Genomic DNA, 23,803 nt, shown 5'->3' on the forward strand with positions numbered 1-23,803 from the left:
GTAAAACAACACAGCTTCAACCCACGTACCACAACGCGTTACCACAGCTTTGGGAAGTAAAACTTATTTGGTAGTTTTTCTTTGCAGGTCTTGATGCAAGCAGGAGCCCTTAGAAACACTTTCTTTGTGGATGAAATCAGTTTATTTACATTCACAAACGTGGAACGTACTTCTCCAGCAAGGTGATGTACTCCATGAGCAAAGCATGTCACCTGAATCAAATTGAGGTAAAATACTCGGAGGGCTTTTTCTGCTTTGATGATATAGGAGCAGCATCGGAAATGAACACAAACACCCTTTCATCTGCGGAAGATTCTGGAAACATTTTTCTAATACCCTCATTCCCAAATCTGGTGATCATAGAATGATTTACTTTTTCGAGTTCTTTGCAGGCTGCTAAATAGGAAGGAGAAAGCACCAACAATTATATTTGCAGTGTATTGGCCACATGTGTCTGTAGTTTCTTCCACTGAAATCCAGATAATGCTGCCCTAGAGTTCTTTGCATATTTCTTCCGAAACATTTACGTAAATTGCTGGTATGTAATTTTTATGTAATGTTGATTTATCTGGTATAGTTTGATTTAAGCAATATTTGTGCAGCGTTTCCTAAGTTTGTGAAGAGGAATATTGCTTGCAATGGATGCTTCACATAGATCCATGTTAAACCGACTTTTTTGATTACATTTGGACAAATCCCTGCTACCTCAACTTGCTGTTGTCAGAAGTTGTCGTGGTCCTTTCTTCTACATTTGTGTGATATGAAGACTTGTCTTGACATGCTGGTCTATTTGAAACTTTTTTTTGCACAAAACAGTTTTCTCATGATGTCAATATGAAACAAATCCGTCATACGTAAATGTTCCAGGATGGTCAGCTATCCATGAAACAACATTTCAATTTTTGAGTACACTACTCACTACACATTGTAAACATGCTCAACTGTGCACAAGTAAATAGAAAGCTAACTGAAACATTAGATGTGCGACTGAAGGCTTGCATACTTTAATTTAATTGTTGCCGACGCGTACAGTATGACAGCGGAGGGGATTAATCGGGTGGGTGCAGGCATAGGAGCATTGACTCTGCCTCTGTTCCTCTTCTGTGATGATTTCGCTAGGCACTGGCCTCTCTATTAGCAACTGCACGCATTTCTAGGTTGCGGTCAATCTGTGAGACATCAACACTAGATAGAGCTATAGACCACCCGTCAAAATTTCCTTACCCAATCTGTTACCCCCGGAAACCATCCTTGTAACCATTGATGCCACTTCCTTATACACAAATATTCCGCACGTCCAGGGCCTCGCTGCGATGGAGCACTTCCTTTCACGCCGATCACCTGCCACCCTACCTAAAACCTCTTTCCTCATCACCTTAGCCAGCTTCATCCTGACCCACGACTTCTTCACTTTTGAAGGCCAGACATACCAACAATTAAAGGGAACAGCCATGGGTACCAGGATGGCCCCCTCGTACGCCAACCTATTCATGGGTCGCTTATAGGAAGCCTTCTTGGTTACCCAGGCCTGCCAACCCAAAGTTTGGTACAGATTTATTGATGACATCTTCATGATCTGGACTCACAGTGAAGAAGAACTCCAGAATTTCCTCTCCAACCTCAACTCCTTTGGTTCCATCAGATTCACCTGGTCCTACTCCAAATCCCATGCCACTTTCCTTGACGTTGACCTCCATCTGTCCAATGGCCAGCTTCACACGTCCGTCCACATCAAACCCACCAACAAGTAACAGTACCTCCATTATGACAGCTGCCACCCATTCCACATCAAATGGTCCCTTCCCTACAGCCCAAGCAGACATGGTTGGATATGGGTGTGTGTGCGAGTGTATACCTGTCCTTTTTTCCCCCTAAGGTAAGTCTTTCCGCTCCCGGGATTGGAATGACTCCTTACCCTCTCCCTTAAAACCCACATCCTTTCGTCTTTCCCTCTCTGTCCCTCTTTCCTGATGAAGCAACCGTTGGTTGTGAAAGCTAGAATTTTGTGTGTGTGTTTGTGTTTGTTTGTGTGTCTATCGACCTGCCAGCGCTTTCGTTCGGTAAGCCACATCATCTTTGTTTTTAGATATATTTTTAAAATATTGAATACACAGAGCAAAAATATGTATGATCACTAGTTTTAGTTAAAATATGCAATAACAAGTTAAAAGGAACCAAATGTGCAAATGCATATGCAACATGCAAATGCATGTAATCCGGTCTCTAGTTATGATTATTGATGTCCATCGGGATTACTGCAGGTGATGCTCTGTTTTAGTTCTAGTTCAGAGTCCTAATTGTTAGTATCAAGATTACTGATACAATTGTGAATAAATAGCTCCTGGTCAATATTTTTCTTTGTGTGTGTGTGTGTGTGTGTGTGTGTGTGTGTGTGTGTGTGTGTGTGTGTGTGTGTGTGTATTTCATGACTTGTTAACATTTTTGTTGGCTGCTTGCTGTATGTAATATAAAAGATAACTGTATGACTTCAGATCACCAAGTCAAAAAGCATCAAAAGAATGGTCATATTAATATTCATTCAGAGTAATATTAATTACTAAGTAAGTCATATCATTATTGTAAAAACACTTTAGGATTAAAGGTAACCACTCAGTGTAAGGCAGAAGTGTTGAGTTGTCGATAAGCACACACAAAAGAAGGAAAACTTGCTAGCTTTTGGAGTTATCCTTTGATGACCAAGAGTAAAATACTAAAACACACACTCTCTTACACACATTCATACACATGCCTATGTACCAACATGGTGCCAGCTAGAGTGAAAGTGCCAATGCTATTTTGCACCAGAAGACTGGTTGTGGTGGGGGTAGTACTGGGTAGGGTGAGTACAGGGAGAGGGAGAGGGAGCAGGAGACATGAAGCGTGACTGACGTGTGGCTAGCAGCTTGGAGGGAGGTGACCAAATTGCCATCTAGGAATGTGGGAGGGAAGGTTGCCAGGTATATGGGTTGGCCCGATTATAACTGTTGGTGGGAAGCGACACATGGTGGAGGGGACACAGGGATGTGATTCGGAAGAGGGTGACAGGACAGAGGAAGGGTGGATGTAGTGTGTGGGGATAGTGGGTTACCTGAGATTGAAGTCAGGACAATTACTGATCAAAGGATGTGTTGTAAGGATAACTCCCATCTGTGCAGTTCAGAGAAGCTTATGGCAGAGGAAAGGTTCCAGATGGCTCAGGTGGTGAAGCAACCATTGAAACTGAGCATGTTGTGCCTTACTCCTTTGACAAGGTAAAGTAATGTACATAAACACAGACAGATACTCACACACATGCCTATGTCCCCACATTGTGCCAGCTAGACTGACAATACCAGTGCTCTTTTGTGCCAGAGGGGCTAGTTGTGGGGGGGATAGTATTGGGTGGGGTGGGTGCAGGGAGAGGGACGCAGAACGCAGGAAGAGGAACACAGGAAGGGCGAACTGTTGGATAGAGTGTGTGGGGATAGTGGGTTACCCGAGATTGAGGTCAGGATGATTACAGCAGCAGAGGATGTGTTGTAAGGACTACTCCCACCTGTGGATTCGGGGAAGGTGGTGGTGGAGGAAAGGTTCCAGATGGCTTGGCTTGTGAAACAGCCATTGAAATTGAGCATGTTGTGCCACTGGTTGTTCAACTATGTTATTGACAATAGTTTGGCAGTGGCCATTCATCCTGATGAATGATTGGTTGGTATTCATCGCAACATAAAAGGCTGTGTAGAGCTTGCAGCAGAGTTGATATATGACGTAGCTGCTTTCATAGGTGGCCTGGCCTCAGATGGTGAGGATAAGTGCTTGACAAGATTGCAGTAGGAGGTGCTTGGTAAGGGTGGATTGGGCAGATGGCAAATCTTGCACTTTCGTCTGCCACAGGGATCATATCCCTGTGGTAAAGGCTTCCGAGTGGAAGTGGCATAAGAATGGACTAAGACGTTGTGTAGGATGGGTGGGTGATCGAACACACTTTAGAAAGTGCGGGGGGATTTTGGTAGGATGTTCCCACCTTCAGGACAGTGTGAGCGATAATCAAAACCCTTGTGAAGGATATGATTCAGTTATGCCATTAGTTGATGAGGGGGCACTCCTTTGTGGCTGGTTCTTGGTGGTGATGGTGGGAGGACTTGGGGCATGTAAGGATATGGCATGGGAAATCTGTTTGTGGACTATGTTTGGGGGTATTGCCTGTCTAAAGACCTTTGTGAGGCCTTAAATGTACTGGGCAAAAGAGTTATTGTATCTACCGATGTGTTGTCCACAGTTGGGTAGGCTGTATGGGATGGATTTTTGTGGTGTGGAAGGTTTGGCAGCTATCAAAATACAAGAACTGTTGGTGGTTAATGGGTTTAATGTGAACAAAGTGGTGGATGGACCCATCAGAAAGGTGGAAGTCAAAATTCAGAAAGATGGCCCATTGGAGACGAGGGGGACCAGATGAAGTAGATGGGAGAAATATTGTTGAGGTTGTGAAGGAATGTGGATAAGATGTCCTGGCCCTGGGTCCAGATCATGAAGATATCATCAATCTGAACCAAGCTAGGGATTGCGAGTTTTAGGACGCTAGGAAGATTTTCGCCAGATGGCCCATAAACAAGTCAGCATAGGAAGATTCCATGTGGGTGCCCATGGCTATGCTGTGGATAAGTTTGTAAATTTTCTGTTGAAAGGAAAAGTAGCTGTGGGTCAGGATATAGTTGGTAAGGTATATGAGGAAAGAGATAGTGGGTTTGGAGTCTTGAAAGGCATTGGGAGAGGTAATGTATGATAGTGGCAAGTTCATGGGCATGACGGATGTTGTGTACAGTGTGATGGCATCAACTATGATGAGTAGGAGTTAAGAAGATAACGAGATGGGGATGGTAGAAAGTTGGTGAAGGAAGTGGTTATTATTGTTAATGTGGGAGGCTAGGTTTCAGGCAAGTGGTTGGAGGTACTGGTCAACAAGAGCAGAAATTCTTCCAGAAGGATCACAATAGCCAGATACAATGGGACATCCAGGATTGTAGATTTTGTGGATTATATGGAAACTTGGTGTGTGGGGTGTTGTCACAATGGGATGGAAGATGATTTCAGGTGTGCAGATATGCTCCATAAAAGGAAGAAGATGCCTGAATAAAGTTTGATACTGCAGTCTCCCCTTCAGACAAAAAACATACAAAATTTGTTCAATGCAAATAAAATACTTGTATTGTTGTTCATTCCACCTCCACCACAGAATACAATTGTGCTCCATTAAACAAGAACTGGGCCCGGAGCAACATCCCTGTAACCAAAAAGCAATTGCACTTAATCCTCGTGTCCAGTTTTCTTGTACGGCATCACAGACTTGATGAAATATCTAAATTACATGCATGAAGGGCTGTTTAAAGAACATTTTTCTGCACAAGCAACTTATTATCTCTCCCCCCACCCCACCCCCACCCCCACCCCCCACCCCTCCCTTCTCTCACATTTACGATCATGAACTTTCATTTGTTTCACTTTCCACTACTAATTTTAATACACTAGACATACAAATCTTGCACTTGGGTGCTCCTCTCAGCTTGGTGCCCAAGCATCTGATATTAATTGTGATATGTCCTCTCTAGGATTATTGTAGTTGTGGTTGTGGTGCCTCTCTCAGTTTGGCACCCCCAGCCCCAGTATGCCACTTGTGTCTTAAAACTGGTCCTTTCTGTATGGTGTTTGTAACATAATTGTTAGACATTTTCTGAATAGAGATTAAATATTTTAACAATTTACAGCAGTTCTGAACAAGTTTTCCGTAAGTAACTGAGTTTATGGAGACAGAAGGTTTGCAAATGACGTCATAGGACCTGCTAGTGTGTTTGCAGAGCTCTTTTTTTACCTCTAATGGTGTGTAATTATCTTAAACATATAAAGTGTACAGTGAGTAAGTTACCTTTCCCCCTTCCATTATTTCTACTGCATCATTTTATTAATGTACAATTCTGATAAAATAATGTCACATAATGAGCCAATTAATTACAAACACACCGAGTGTGTGGGGCAGTTCTACAGTGCTTTGCAGGCCCAGCAACAGCCACACACTCACTGACACTCCTACCTACCTTGCTGAGGGTGCAGACGAGCTTGCGGGTGATATTGCAGTCCTGCGGGTTCTCCAAACCATGCAGCTGCCTCTGGGCAAGGTCGCTCAGCTGGGTGGCCTCACGTTCCCACCACACCTCGTAGTTGCCCACTCCAGCCTGGTCATCAATGTCTGACTGTAAGGACCTGTCCAAGAGAGACAGTTAGTTTAAATGTCGGTAACAGTTCACCAAATGATCTGAGCTGGAGAATATAGAAAAAAACTAATGGTGTACAAAAAACACACAAAGGAACAGGAGGTATCAAAGTAGTTTTGGAATATGCACAAATAGCTGCTACATGAATCTGTTTACTGTTCTACCTGTTAAAAACTAAGATATCATTATTGGGCCTCAAAACATCAATCTCAGCTACACACAATAAGTCATAAATGAGGAAAAATATAAGATTAAGCAGCTAAAACACACCATCCAAAACATACACAAAAGTAGAAAATATATCAAGGTATGGTTTTCACTAAGCTATAGCAAATGATGTGGTGAATTTTCTGACATTCAAAAGAAATTTTTAATGTTTATTGCTGCCAAATTTGGACACTAATTTAGTTATTTTTAAATGGATCTATATATCTTTTTCTGTAGCTTCAAAGGGTATTTAAAACCCATAATGTATGGAACTTACAAGGGAACCTCCCCATCGCTCCCCCCTCAGATTTAGTTATAAGTTGGCACAGTGGACAGGCCTTGAAAAACTGAGCACAGATCAGTCGAGAAAACAGGAAGAAATTGTGTGGAACTATGAAAAAAATAAGCAAAATATACAAACTGAGTAGTCCATGCACAACATAGGCAACATCAAGGAAATGTAAGCTCAGGAACGGCGTGGTCCCGTGGTTAGCACTAGCAGTTGTGGAACGAGAGGTCCTTGGTTCAAGACTTCCCCCAAGTGAAAAGTCAACTTTCTTTATTTTAGCAAAGTTATAATCCGTCCGTTCGTTCATTGACATCTCTGTTGACTGTAATAAGTTTAGTGTCTGTGTTTTGTGACCGCAGCGCAAAACCTTGCGATTAGTAGACGAAAGGACGTGCCTCTCCAATGGGAACCGAAAACATTTGATCGCAAGGTCATAGGTCAACCGATTCCTCCATAGGAAAACACGTCTGATATATTCTATAGACACTGGTGACGGCATGTGCGTCACATGTCGGGAATATGTTGTCGACCCACCTAACTTGTACACTTGGCGAATGGGTATAAAGATTCTTCTACCTTGCCCAATTTAGGTTTTCTTGTGGATGTGATAATCACTTCCAAAAAAGTGATGAAAACGTAAGAGTTTGTCACATAAAATGAAAATAAAAAATTAAAGTTTTCAGTCGAGGGAAGTCTTGAACCAAGGACCTCTCAACCCGTAGCTAATCACGCTAACCACGAGACCACGGCGCTCCGATGGTTACACAATCCTTAATGTTGCCCATCTTACATATGGGCTACACAGTTTGTATATTTTTCTTATTTTTTTCATAGTTCCACACAACTTCTTCCTGTATTCTTGATTGATCTGTGTTCAGTTTTTCAAGGCCTATCCAATGTGCCAACTTATAACTAAATCTGAGGGGAGTGCGATGGGGAGGTTCCCTTGTTAGTAGCAAGATAACAGTATCTGCCATACTGTTCCGTATGTAAGTAATCTCTTAACTTGGGTATGGTTCGGGTGTATATCATTATGAAATTTATATCAGGTGCACAAAATGTTGCTTAATTTCTTCCGGATCTGTTAAGAGCTATAGTTATCTGGATGAAACAGGAAGTAATGTTGGTACCACACATGGATTGCCTTATCTCAGTTGTGATGTTTCCTAGTAACTTCTGTTAGGGACTACATAGCCAGATTCATTTAAAATTCCTGTCAGTAAAACAGGGACCAATGATATGATTCCTATAAAGTTTGCGCAGCACACTGGGTGACAAAGGTAACGGCTTATCCATTTCTTTCAACCAGTGCAGATTTTCAAGTGGACAGTTAGTGCATATTGTGAAAATCTATTTGCTCATGATCTGTAAATGATGCTTCATCCATAAACAAAATCTTACACAGAAACACTGCATTCATAGACTCCAGAACAGTCACATAAACTGTTGATGGAGTGAAATGTGGAAATGGTAAAATGGGTCAGGATGAGCTATTCGTAGAACCGTCCTTTTGATTAATCCCTCTCATCCACTAGAGCTTCCAAATGGTGACAAGTTGATTTTGTGTTACTGCAATTACAATGCGAGTTTCTTTTCTCTCATGTATTACTATTCTGTCTTCAAGCATGGAAATATGAAGAGTAAAATGCGATTCTTGAATTTATCATTATGTTTGCAAATGAAGATCGTGTGGGATTGGCACAATCAGGACACGTTTCAGTACAGGATAGCACCACTGCTCCAACAGTTTGACGACACTGATCATAAACAAAAACTGTATCCACATTTTCAACTGTCGTTTATATTGTGAAAATCCGAATATCTCCCCAAACAAGCTGTCTGTTGTTATAAATGTTCAACAAAGGCTAATGGACCTCATGCATACTAGTGAACACACAATCTGTAGTCAGTTTGAGTGTTGAAAGAATGGCAGTCTCACACTATACAAAGTTCAAGCTGTGAACAGAGTGTGGTTGACGGCTCTAGAGACAATGCCATTTACAATGTGGAAGAAGGTGAGCAGTCTGCCACTTTCTCCTCATAGCTCATGCACGCACACAAGAACCTCTTAAAGTTCCCTCCAGATTACCCAAGAAGTAGCTGTAATAAGATAAATTGCTTAAAGACTAGTCTAACTTGGAATATGTTTTGTTCTTAAAATATTTGACAAAGAGAAATTTTTTTTAAAAAATTATAGTTCTTCCTACCTCACCATAAAGTGTATCAAACTGCAAGCATTGAGCATTGATCATTGATAACACATGCAAGGGAGGTCTGCATATCTTCTTCAGCTTGTTTAAGGTATGTGTGGATACACATGCCATTTTTCTTAAATGTATTTCTTAGTGAGGAGAAGTAACAGCTAAAATATTTCAAGAACAGTATATTCTTTCCTCTAGTTGAAGTGGTCTTTAAGCAATTTATGTTGTTTTAGCTATCATTTTGAAATGGCATTATAAGCCATAGTCACAATTGTGGTGCATAAATAATGTAATAAGATTCTTCCTTTTATTATTCCTAAATTTGGGAACAGCCAAACATAGTGACTGGAAGTGGAAAGATACACAGGTATCCTACATGATGTTTATTGCTGTTAGCCACTAGACTATTTAATGTAAGTGTTTAAGCCTGTTTTGACTTATAGATTTGCCTATGCTCAACTATATTGTTTATAGAAATGTACTCGCTTGGCCTCTCTCACAAGGCATATGTGAACAACTTCACACACTCTCAATGTAAAATGTAGGGTTACTGCCCATCTCCAATCTATAGAGCAATTGCAGTTTATTAGTAATCGGAAACATTTAGATTATGATTAGCTCAGCATATTAATTTAAATCTATCAGATTTCCTCCCGTGTCAGTTTCTTCACCTCCAGAGCAGCAGTGACAACCACCACCTTAAATTATTTGTTGTATATACTCTAATCTCTGTTTGCCTCTGCAATTCTTGGCCTCTACAGTCCCTGGAGTAAAATGGAAATTATTTCCTGATGTTTTAACAGAGTTGTTTCCCACATATATCTCCCCTTGTCAGTTCACCTAATGTCTTATCTGTACACATCATTTTCAGCATCCTCAGTCCAGAGTATAAAACACAAGCCAAAGTCCTTTTCTTGACAACACAAACAAGACAATTCTGCAATCTAGAGCAGTGTGTTGCTTTAGGCTATGTCAACAGGTGGCGTGTTTGCGCATGTCACAAGTATTGTTGCTCTACAGTGCCACTTTGAAAACGGATCACAGCAGTAAAGCCACAGCAGTCTTTGGCCTTAAATAGACTGGGAATACTGCTTAAGGGGAACATAACAATACTGTTGTACACAAATTACAGTTTGTAAGCATTTGAGAAAACATCATTGTTCCACCACCAAGATATCATCATTAGTTATTCTGTATATCAAGGGAGATAACTCATGAAATGCATTTCATATGTAACTGTCAATACAATACAATATGATGAAGGGTTTCTGTTATATTGTACAACATTCAGTCAATTGATATTAGCTATACACCATGTGGAACTACTGTTTTATCACTTAGTGTATTAATTTTCACTGTGTGTGCATGTTATCATTAATAAGATACTGTGTATGTAACTATGTTCCTACATATTGTCAGCCTACATATTATAGTTCACTACAGTTAATGTTTCCTGTAAGGAATCAGAACGTAACTGTGAGCATATGTACATATTACTTCAAGTCAGTAACGTACCATGCATACAAATGTATTAAAAATGTACTCTCTTTACTTCACTTACATTAAAACTAAAGAGTGTTGTTTCCCTCAAAGGTCACAGTGTAAGAAAAACATTATGCATACAAAATGTAAGGAGCAGAAAATTCAGATAAAAGATAATACATAAACATCAGTCACTACTTATTAGCACCTCGTGACTGTCAATGCTAATGTTGATGTAATACAAATAGTATGCTATTGCATACAAAGTATAGATTGCTGAGTTTTTATTTATGACTGTCATAAATGATCAGAGAGGCATATGATATAGATCATGTATAATGTAAGGAAATTAGTCATCGGGGTCGTAACGTACATATTTCTGTATGTCAACTGTCTGTATCATTTTTGGCTTGACTTGTGGAAGTAAAACAGTTGTGTAGTCAACAGTATAAAGTGTGTCTCTACATGAAATGTTGGAATTAGCTGTATATGTAGAATGAACATTGATAGTGTCTGGTACATTTTATTATTGTCAATGTAAGGTACTTTAAAATTTGACAGCAGGTAACATTGTATAAATGCATCATATTTAAGTAGTTGGTTATATGTCTGTACACTCTCAGCTCCAATACTTTCTGTGTTGTACTTTTAATTTCTATAACTTGTGATGGATGTTATGTTGTTTGATACCATAGGCCATGTTACTGTCTTATATTACTTTGTAAGTAAGTAGCATGTTACCATGTGAATTTTCATTAGCACATACGACAAGATTCATTGTATTGACAGTGAAATACAAAATGCATTTCACAGGTTACCTCCCTTTGTACACAGGATATCTCATGACGGTCTAAGAATTGAAACTGGTCATAAATTTTCAGCAGCTCTTGATGGCGGAACTGTGACATTATTTAAATAAAACAATGGAAAATTGATGATGGAATGTAACAATATTATGAGGAGAATAGTTGCTACTCACCTTGTAGTGGAGATACTGAGTCACAGATAAGCACAACAAAAAGATTGTCACAAAATAAACTTTCGGCCAACAAGGTCTTTGTGAAAAGTAGATTCACACACACACACACAAACCCAACTCACACTCACATATGATCACAGTCTGTGGCTTCAGGTGACAGGAGCTGCCAGAGGCTGTGGTCTGTGTGTGTGAGTTCCGTTTGCGTGTGTGCATGTGTGTCATCTATTTTTGACAAAGGCCTTGTTGACCAAAAGCTTATTTTGTTATGGTTTTTATGTTGTGCCTATCTGCATCTCAGAATTTCCACCACTGTATGGTGAGCAGCATATTGTTACATTATCAAAATACATTTATTGTGATTTGATATTTCCTTTTTTTCTTTTGAGTTAAACAGATCACCCAGTAGTGGCATAGAAAGACACAAAATCAGTAATTGTACCCTTTGTGTAAGCTGAAGCTGAAGCATGTAATGAAAGAATTATGACAGCAGCAGAAGTTTTCAGTGTCAGATTCGAGGTGTGCTCACTGTCAGTTGTTACAGGAGAAAGGGGTGCGAGAGTTGATCTACATCCACACTTTGCACAGCACTGCGGAGTTCATGGGAGATGGTATTTCTCAGTGCTTCAGGTACTGGTAGTTCTTTCTATTCCATTTGCCTATCGTGAGTGAGAAGAATGCTTAAATGCCTCAGCAGCAAACTTGCATATCAGACATTGATAAAATTGCTCTAATATATGTCAAATGCAGACAATACACACTACCTTCAAGAAGGGAAACTCAATGAATATAATTTGTGCAGGAAACAACTACACCACAGCAGCTGATTTCCTAAGAACTACGGTTCAATTTTGATCTTTAACTTTCGAAAATGTCCTTAAAACAAGCAGAATGAGGAAACATTGTCCTAATCATGTGTGTACCTACACTGGAATTTAGTGGCAACAATTTTCCAAAACAAATATGCTGCCAAAAGTTGTAGAAAACACAATTGCAACATGCACATGTTGGTGGACTATGGAGACCCATTTTTCATGACACATGCAAACTTCCAAAAATTCTCCAAGATACACGGTACTTTGAATCATATTGATATATCTTGAAATAATGTAGAACAGCAAGTAAAAGCACAAATGTATGACGACACGAGCTTTACCCAGCACACTGAATGTTCAAATAACTTATGGGACTGCAGGCAGTAACATTATTGACAACCACAAATATTTCAACATTTGAATCTCCCGTCATTTTTATGGTATGTGTACAGCAATTGAAATCCTTGGTCACCATGTCTGTGAGAGAATAAAAAGGTCGGCAAAAGAATGTCCCGGATTGCCGGCAGTAGTGTTGCCAGCTTTCTGGTGCGAAGGGCAAATGGCTACAGCCAGAAACAATAGCGATCTACAGAGCTAAGGTGTTTCCACAAAGACATACACAAAATTGCATTATGTGACTGGGTGAAGTAATTGCATAAATCAGCCACACCGAGCCCAATGCAACTGTCTGGGATCATCGACTCTACGACAGCACCATCACACAACCCGTGGTGCTGGTCATCAGATGTTATCAGTAGTGATATATTAACCAAACACAGGTAAGCAAGTAGCTTTAATCCTGTCCCTCTGTTTCACCAAACATAATTCAAGCGAGTGCATTCCATATCTATTTATAAAACGTATAGTTTACAGCAGACGCTACAGTAAGTACCCGCACTTTATTCATCTAAAAATATGCAGTGTATAATGATAAATGTTTAGGTTAAGATAAAATGAGTCTAAAATAACTAGGTTTAGGACAGAAAGAGGAAATTTAATTGTATGTGAAATGTTAGGATCTACATTTACAAAGTAAATATATCTGACACATGTGGTCTTGACATCTACACAAAGGAAATAACAGAACTCACCTTACATATATGTAAACATGCACAAATTCTGCATTAACAAGTTTCCTATCACCTCTGACACAACTATGCCAAAGATAAACAGAACAGTATTGTTTTGTCCAACTTAATGCAGAAAAATCTGTGAAGCCAAAAAAGCATGTCTGATGTGGCTTCACTTTGCTTGTACAATACACAGCCACATTCCCTATCACCTGTGGTGTTTGGGTGTCATTTTGAGGATGTGCCTCACATGGTCCTCTGCTGCTGCCGATCACTGCTCAGTGCGTTTCCCATCTTGACCAGATGTTTCTGCAGGTGCCGCAGCTGTTCTGACATGTAGCCCCCACATCCCCTGAGTGCGCTGCATGACATGGTGCCTTACCACCCTTTAGCACTGTTCTGGCTCGTTATGTTGCTCTAGGGCCAAAATTTAACAAACTGCTGTTGAAATTGTTTTCGGTCAAAAGACACACAGAATCGTTGTAGTACTCCTGTCAGAATGCACAGAGGCTGCAAAAGCCTAGGCTACATATAATATGATAAATTGTGAGATTTGGTTTTGCATTTGGATAACAAATAAATTCACTAGCACCCAATCACAAATAAATGAATATCATTGGTAACAATGAATTATTACAAATCAAAGGTGGGCAATAATTATTAACAAAGAATTGTAAGCAAAAAATGCACAACACAGGGAATTAAAAGCTCCAAAAGGTTTTTGGCTAATTAGAATTAACATGCTGACAAAGACTGAGAATACTTGATTGATAAATTTATTCATCTGTAGATTTAGTATGGCACACAGTTTTAATACACTACAAAGTTTCAAAACAGCATAGACTACACTACAGTAGTAGTAGTAGTAGTAGAGGGGTTTTGTGGGCGCACGACAGCAAGGTCTTCAGGGCCCGTTCAGTATGATAGTGAGACGGGTGTCAAGAAAAAAACTCAGAACATTTACATAAAACGGAACATAAAACACGGGGAACAATCATTGAAAAATAAGTGCTCACCCACACCGAAGCATGGGATGAAGCAGGGCGTCAGCAGTAAAACATGGACAACACAGGAAGAAAATGGTAGAGGGAGCTAAAACAATGTAGCAGATGGAAGTGGCTGGCTGACCGCAAGGAAAAAAAGGGAGGAGTCAGCCACTCTGCAATACACTAAAACCTCCAGCCTAAAAGTTTAGGCCAGAGTCCAGACACATCACAAAACTTAAAAACCCTAGACACACACGTCTCATCGTTAGCTAAAACACAAGGCAGATCCCCATCAACTTGTGCTTCTGCCCGTGCATCACGATATAAAATGCAGTCCGTTAAAATGTGCCGGACAGAGATGTGCACACCACAAGCATCACAAAACGGAGGATCCTCCCGCCGTAATAAATAGCTATGCGTCAGAGGACAGTGCCCGATCCGAAGACGTGTGAGGGCCACCTCTTCCCGCCTGAGCAACTGGCAGGAGGAATGCCATGGCTGAGTGGTTGACTTTACCGACCGCAGTTTATTGGCCGTCACCGCCAGCCATTCGTCCTCCCACAACTCCATGCACTTCCTGTGGAGTGCAGCAATGACACTGGACCACATCCTGCTCTCTGCAGGCCTCCTTGGCAGCCCGATCAGCCAGTTCATTGCCCCATATGCCGACATGACCAGGCACCCAGCAGAAGGATACCTCTTTACCCCGCCGTTGGAGCAAGTACAGTTGGTCACGTATCAACTGGACCATCTCCTCAGTCGGGTATAGGTTCTGCAGTGACTGTAAGGCACTAAGAGAATCGGAGCAGAGAAGAAATCGATCGCCCCAAACACGATGCATCTGCTCCAGTGCCTTCAGGATCGCGTGGAGCTCCGCTGCGAAAATGGTATATTCAGCAGGGAGGCGAATCCGGGTAACATGATCAGGGAACACCACAGAACAGCCAAGGAAAGTCTCCTGTTTGGAGCCATCAGTATAAACGACAGTGAAACCGTGATGCACATCTAAAATGTTAAAAAACAGAGATTGGAACGTAAAATCTGGTGTGCCATCTTTCTTAAAATTAGTCAAATCTAAAATAAGTTTGGGTCTCCGGAGGAGCCAAGGTGGAGATCTGCTCCAACCGCGATGTAAAACACGAAGACCAGCCATAGACATCGCAGCGAGGCAATCCTGTGCGCGAATCCCATAGGGCTGCGTCGCAAGTTGCCGGTTATGAAACAATCGTGCCAGAGGAGGCTGAGCAACGGTATGGTATGCAGGGGTGTATGGTGTGGACAAAGTTTTATACGCCTGGCGCACTGTAAGTAGCCATCGCCGCATATGAAGTGGCGGTTCACCAGCCTCTGCACAGAGGCTTGGTATGGGGCTAGTTCGGAATGCCCCAGTGGCCAACCGAAGCCCTTCATGGTGCACAACGTCCAACAACTTTAAGTAAGAAGGCCTCACAGACCCATACACCGTGCACCCATAATCGAGCCGAGATCGCACAAACGCCCTGTAAAACTGGAGCAGACAAGCCCTGTCAGCTCCCCATGTACTGTGGCTAAGACATTTTAAAGCCTTAAGTGACCGCCGTTTCAGGTCTTTAAGATGAGGTAACCATGTGAGATTCGAGTCAAAAATGAGCCCCAGAAATCTCACCGTGTCTTTAAAAGTAAGAATAGTGTCCCTCATCCTCAACTCAGGAAAGGTTACAATTGAACGAGGACGGTTAAAAAGAACACATACAGACTTCTCGGTGGAAAACTTAAAACCACTCTTCTGCGCCCAGTCATCCAAACGCCTAATCGTAAGTTGCAACTGACGAGTTGTCGTTGCAAGGCTTGAAGAAGAGCAGAACAAAGAGAATTCATCCACAAACAAAGAACACTGGACAGGACTTTTCACTATGGACGTAATGCTATTAATAGCGATGGCAAAGAGAGTCACACTTAAAACGCTACCCACTACTACACTACACTACAGTACAGTACAGTACAGTGCAGAACAGAGCATCCAGTCTGGAAATAATCACTGGGGCTGTGATTAAGCCATGTTGTTTGTTGTTGTGGTCTTCAGTCCTGAGACTGGTTTGATGCAGCTCTCCATGCTACTCTATCCTGTGCAAGCTTCTTCATCTCCCAGTACCTACTGCAACCTACATCCTTCTGAATCTGCTTAGTGTATGCATCTCTTGGTCTCCCCCTACGATTTTTACCCTCCACGCTGCCCTCCAATACTAAATTGGTGATCCCTTGATGCCTCAGAACATGTCCTACCAACCGATCCCTTCTTCTGGTCAAGTTGTGCCACAAACTCCTCTTCTCCCCAATCCTGTTCAGTACCTCCTCATCGAGTTTCGGATGACTCCTGATAACGACATCCTCTTGAGTAGTCCCCGCCCGGAGATCCGAATGGGGGACTATTTTACCTCCGGAATATTTTACCCAAGAGGACGCCATCATCATTTAATCATACAGTAAAGCTGCATGCCCTCGGGAAAAATTACGGCCGTAGTTTCCCCTTGCTTTCAGCCGTTCGCAGTACCAGCACAGCAAGGCCGTTTTGGTTAATGTTGCAAGGCCAGATCAGTCAATCATCCAGACTGTTGCCCTTGCAACTACTGAAAAGGCTGCTGCCCCTCTTCAGGAACCACACGTTTGTCTGGCCTCTCAACAGATACCCCTCCGTTGTGGTTGTACCTACGGTACGGCTATCTGTATCGATGAGGCACGCAAGCCTCCCCACCAACGGCAAGGTCCATGGTTCATGGGGGGATTAAGCCATGTATTTTCAATATCATTTCTTCCAGGAGTGCTACTTCAACAGAGTATGTAATAGAATTTCTGTGAATTTTGTAAGGTGGCTGGAGTATAGCTGTGAGGGCCCAAAAAATAAAAAATTCTTTAGCATGTTTCATACTTTTATTGCAGTCTGTCAAAATGGAGAATAGCTTTATACCTAAATCACGAGGTTCCCTGAAATTAGCAACGTGTGTTGTACTGCACACCCAACAGCACTCTAGATTTGTGTGTTTCTGTGGTAGACTAGCAATCCACAAGTAAAGGCACACCATGACAGGGTACCAGGTTAGTAACACTTCCTCCCCGACTAAGCTGATGGAAGGAGATGTGAAATGGTCAGGTAGTTAGGTGTGTGTTCTGGTCCACTTTCAGGAGCTCTTGTATACGCGTATCAGGTTAGTCATGTCCAGTGACAAGAATGTAGTCAACTCAAGTCTGTCAGTATATTCTTGTGATTATTTTGTCTCTAAAACACACACACATGATTAGAATAGGAAATTTCTGCTGCCTTATCTGCTGATAAGTGCATATTAATTGAAGACAATGAAAGAGAACAACTTATTATGTGCAAAGTAATATTACAAAGTTAAAAAATTAATGATAAATTCTTTAGACATTTTAAGGTGCTCTATATTATTCCAAGACTATGCAGACATTAGAAATAAAATAGAAGATTCAAATTTCTTAATGATAATCTTTACAAGAAATTAAAAATATGGCACAAACAGAAACCACAACAAAATTTTACAGACTCCGTTATTCCTAGGCTACAAGTAAAATAGAAAGAAAGAACTGTTTCATCAGTTACATGAGGATAAACAAAGAAAAAAAATTTAATACTGACTAAATTTCGAACACAATATATCTCAAAAGATGTCAGGCTTACAGAACAAAATGGAAGAATCAATGAGAATAAATTACACTTATATTCTGACTTAACCAAGGCAACAAAAGATGGAGAAACAGCATAAAAAATGGACAGACATACACATCAAAACATGCTAGATAGCCAGATTCACGAAGAAGGAAGAAACCACTTCAACATACTTCTACATGGCATTGCTCAAGAATCTGTAATCTTCGCGAGATGGGAATTACTTTTAAAAATATCATAGAAATAGTGTAAATCAAGAGGGGGGCAGGGAGTTTTAATCTCCTGTGAAGGACATGGCTATTAGAGAGAGAACCTGAACCCAGTTTGAGAATGTTATGTAAATTGACGATGGGGGGGGGGGGGGGGGAGAAAGGAAAAGGAAGGATCTGTTGATGTCTGCTGCCTCAGGACTTTATGCAGAAGCAGCAGTGTTGAGTGAAAATGTGTGCTGAACTGGGATCTCCTGGTTACTAGGCAGTTGCGTTAACCGCTGTGCCATCCAGACAATGCTTGTCGCTATTGCGTGACTATCTTGGCATACGTCATGGCTGACCCACATTCCCCCCTATCACCACATATCTGCAGTCCCTCTCCGTGTCTTCCATGCCCACTACTTTGAGAATCCTGTAGGAGGGCAAATGTAATTGTGCACTCGCACTGAAGGTGGCAGATTCATTGTCCATCGAGGTGAATCAATTATATGAATGTGTAATGTCTGAGTTGCAGGTAGGCACAACAAAAAGATAGTCACAAATAAAGCTTTCAGCCAGTAAGGCCTTTGGCAAAAAATAGTCGACATACACACACGCAAATGCAACTCAAACACATGACTGCAGTCTCAGGCAACTGTAGCCATGCTTTATTTATTTATTTGTCCATATAAATCTCTTTTTCAGTACATATATCGTACACAGGATATCGGACAGAAAACCTTTTTATCTATTGGTCTTACAAACATCATACATACATATTTAATTTTTCGGTAACAAATTGGATCTATACAGTTAATAATTACGATTTTTTAAATACTGTATATTTTTAACTTATGTCTACAATTAAAGATACAAATTACATTTTTTCTTGCATGACATACTGTGAGAATGAATAGTAGCAGTTTTTCAGAAGGTAGGCTGTTGACTTTTTAAAGCTCTGTAGTTCAGAAAAAGATTTTATAGGTCTTGACAATCTGTTGTATAATTTTTTTTTCCTGTATAATATACATCTTTTTGGTATAGTGTGGCCACCTTTTCTCTTATCTGACTTCCATGATTATTAGCAAAAATTAAGACTTTTCATTCTTTTTTACACACTTGTGACCATTTGAGTGATTTCTTAATCACATTACTTTGTTTACAATGCGACACATGAAAAAATACAGTGCACAGCTGTTGTCATTAGTAATTATCTAGGCTCATTTGTTTCTGAGTGACATTGTTTGTAGTCTCACTTTTGTGACATTGTCTTTGTTTTGCCTATCTGCGAATCAGCATCTTCAATCTATGGTGAGTAGCAACTTTCATTTTGATAATATTGTTACGTTCCATACTGGATTTTCAATTGCTTCATGTGTGGTGTCTGTTTTTTCAGACATGGCCCACATAACATCATTGCAATGCTAGCTACACTATGTTTACTTTAACAATGTGCAGTTTAAAGGAAACAAAAATGTGGAAAATGGTAGAGTACTTGTAGTCCAATGCCGTTGGCTGCAGCTGTGTGGTGGCTGAGTCATCCAGCAGTGACTCTGCATGGTACAGTTTCTCAGGCTCCACAACATTGTCTCCCATTCTTCCACCCTCAGAGACAGGTCTTTTCAAGGGAAAATAGAGGAAAAAATGTGATACATTGTGTTTTCTGTCTATGTATGCACAAACACTGTCTAGAAATAGCTGTATAATATCCAGGTTTCCTAATTGTTAGAAGTTACAGGTACATACAGTATAATTTATTGAAGAATTTTTACAAAGATAGTGAATGAGGGAGAATGACCTATATGAATCTTAGATCTGATATGATGTGATATGATTATCACAGACTGATGAGACACAGATATCCCCATTTCCTACATGCAAATGCAATGGAGCTGGTGCAGGGATGGTTTCTTTAATTTACAATCGGCCTCCCTTTCGGACACGTATATGATGACCCACATTTCATATGCACTGCCAACAACTCAATGGGCTATCAAGTAGGTCGGGTAACTATGTTAGGCTGAGAGTTAACCAATGTCACTGAGAGGTATGTTGACGGCTCAACCTAGAAGGGCATCCCAGGTTATAGGCAAAATATAGCCTCCCTCAGCATTACACAAAGAACTGCAGCCAATAAACAGGGTTCACAACAAGGACTCACTCGCATCAGGCAGGAATTTAATGTGTCCCTCTTAATTACTACATTTGTAACCAACTAATCACTCAGTTAACTGTCTGGTGCTAAGAAACTAAGAGCAGCTACAGTATTCGTGTGTCACTTTTTAAACCCAGAATTCCATCTTCCAATGAGGATCTGGTTACTAATAATCAATAATGAAGGCAATATTATCATATGATGACATGGTTGGAGACCGTGGCTGTTACTTGAAGACAAATGTTGATGGTATTGAGACAGAAGCCAGCCCCACATTTATTTTAAGTTCCTTTATTGAAAAGGTACTATTACCAGTTTCGAATGATTACAATTTGTATCACTGAGTACAAATTTATGTGTGCAGCGATAAGAATGTGGCGAAAACTACAATCATTATTTGTTGGATGAATACTATGAAAACAAATAATCCAGAGTGTCATTTCACATAAGTCACATCCCAATACAAATCTGTAATACAGCCATCTGTGTGGCATGCTTATAATTATGTATTATTTATATTTTAGGACAACTAATCAATAAAAAAGCCGCCTGATGATGAGTTGTAATGATTGGAAACTGGTAATGGTACCCTTTAAGTAAAGGAACTTAAAATAAATTTGTGTCTGGTTGCTGTCACAACACCATCAATAATGAAGACTTTTGTTTGCATTCTGCTCTTCACTTGCTCTTATTTTATGTAAGACTGTACTGCATAACAGGAACATGACTACAACAAGCATATACTCCTATGACAGCAGTAGTTCATTCATTCACATATACATGCATTCTGTATTATAAACAACACATCATGAAGCACACATGTTGAGGTGTCAAATTACACATTTAACAGGTAAAATCAGCCACTTCTGTGAGGTATAATAACAAAACATTTCAACCTACTCACATTAATAACAACTGGATTTACTTCTATATCACTGTATGTATATGAGAAGAAATTTAGCTACTTTGAAAAATCCACTGCTCTTCCTCTTGCACTATCCTGCTGCAGTTATTGTCCACTGCTGCATATTAAGTAAGCATTTATGTAATTTTATTGGTATTTAAAATCACTCCCAACTGCATGTATACCGTAAAATCCAACATATTTTTAAATCTAATATTAGTGTTTACTGGGATATAAGCCCTTCAGACTAAGTGTTGTGGTAAATTTGAAGAGTGGCCAATGAGGTACTATTTTACTTGGTCCTGTTGAGACTTGTGTTTAGGGATATAAAACTCTTCTTTCAATCCTAGACAGTGATGCATGGATTATATTAGGGTGTAAATGTATTTGGCATTTGAGCACAAGAATTCCATGGAGAGGTTTCTGCAAGATGAGCCTTACACAAAATTCTTAATGCATGCTTCTGTAGAATAACCTGCATTGCCACAAAAAGATTACACCATAGGACTCTGTTGCAAGACTAACCATTCTATCAACATAACAGGAGAGTTTTTTCAAAGTCCTCGGCTAGTAACCTACATGATCAAGTGTTCAATGGCTCAGTTGTTTGAGATAGGCTATCACAATGACATGGAATGTGAGAAACTGCAGGTTATTAAATTCATTTCTATTTAAACATGACTGTGTAAAATGAATATTCACTTTGATAACAGAAGTAAGTAGGTAAGATATTTGCACTATGCACATCATACATTTATAAATAAAAACATTCTATAGAGTAGGAGCTGCCCACAAACATATTTTCCAGCCTAGTTCCAAATTTAGTTTTCACATGTGTTAGGCTCAATGACCATGGGTAAGCCACTTTGGCAGCATCAATATCCACCTCTTTCTTACTTAATTTATTTCTCTTCTGTTGTTGCAACTATGGTCTCTGTTTCTTTTGAACATATAACTATGAACAAGTCACACAATTTAATTGATGTGCTGTGATTATGTAGCAAAAACTGAGAATACTCCTTAAATAGCTGTCTATGGTATGAGACAATCAGTGTGTGGAGGTGAGTACCACATATTATTCTTATGGCACACACTTGTGCAATTAAAACTGTGAAACATAAGTTATCCAAGAAAATAACCCCATATGATATTACTGAATTAAAATAATGGAAGTACTCTATGTTAACTTATTGAATTGTTTCTCTGCAAGACTTGCAACGACTGAATTCTGAGAGCAGTGGAAATGAGGTATTGCAGGGAACAATGGAGTGGGAAAGAAGCACACAGACTACTGGGGTGGAAAGGGAGGGAGGGGGGGGGGGAGTAAAATAAAAAGGACACCCTGGCTTTACTGTCGATATTTATGACAACAAACCTGTTTTGTACTTTTTTAAGTTTTTAATAACCACCTCACCACGTGCCTATATGCTTCCAGGGGCTATTCTAGAAATTGGTCAGGGGGGTGGGGGAAAAAGGGACTTGGGGGGGATGGAATATTGCATAACAAACGGAGAGTTGGGGTCCTCCACTGACAAACTGGTGAAACTTGACATTGGAGTCCAGGGTAAAAATGTGTCTACAGAATGTGTGCGCCCAGGAAAGTAATACAATTTGACCAAGATGTCCGGCGATTTCGAAGTTTTTGTCTGGGGTCAGTAATTTTAAGTGTTGGTAGGCATACCCGGAATATTTAGCTTTCTTGAAAATTGTAAGTGGTATTCGTACATTAATATACATCCAGTGTATATTAATAAATAATAAGACCCCCGTTTTAGTTAAATGATGTTTAGTGGTTTAGATAGTAAGCTATTTGCCGCACTTATTTTTTTGTTAAAATATGTTTGAAATACATGGCAACATATATTGCTACATATTTATACAAAAAATGATTGAATCTGTTGAAGTAATATATTCGTTGATTTCTGAAGTCATTTTATCCTTCGTAATGTGATACACCATTTGAGGGGGGGGGCTATGCCCCCACCCCTTACCGCCGCCCCAGGATGCTTCTACAAATGGACAATAAATAATATGCTCTCCTATGACCTACTTTGCAAAGCAGAATCTCAGACAGTGCCGTATTCAGCAGTATTAGTTGCTTTGCGGTAACTAAACGAATCCGAATTCCGATTTGTCGTCTAAACGACCGGCGGTGTTGCAGCCCTGAAAATGGGTTTACACTGCTTCTTTATTTAAAGCCACGGGCACTACCTTCCTGATCTCGGGTTCCCCCCATCCCTGCGTTGCCGAAAGTGTGAGAGAAACGTTAAACCTGTAGCAAAATAATAAGAGAGAGAGATTAACGATACTTCAGTTCGTAGTGTTTCCCCATAAGTTTAATAAACATGACATAGACTTCAGTTATAAATAATATATTCTTCACTATTTAGGACTGCTACGCTGGGTTATTTTTCGATTATGCGACTGTATAAATCACGTAGCTTGAGGCGAATAACTCCTCGAGCTACGAAATGATAATTAAATGGACACCGTAGCGGCAAACAGGCGTTGATGAACTTCATTGGAGACATGTTGAAAATGTGTGCCCCCACCGGGACTCGAACCCGGGATCTCCTGCTTACATGGCAGACGCCCTATCCATTTCTTTTTTTTTTTTTTAA

The sequence above is a fragment of the Schistocerca nitens genome, chromosome 12, assembly GCF_023898315.1.
Source record: "Schistocerca nitens isolate TAMUIC-IGC-003100 chromosome 12, iqSchNite1.1, whole genome shotgun sequence".
Taxonomy (NCBI): domain Eukaryota; kingdom Metazoa; phylum Arthropoda; class Insecta; order Orthoptera; family Acrididae; genus Schistocerca; species Schistocerca nitens.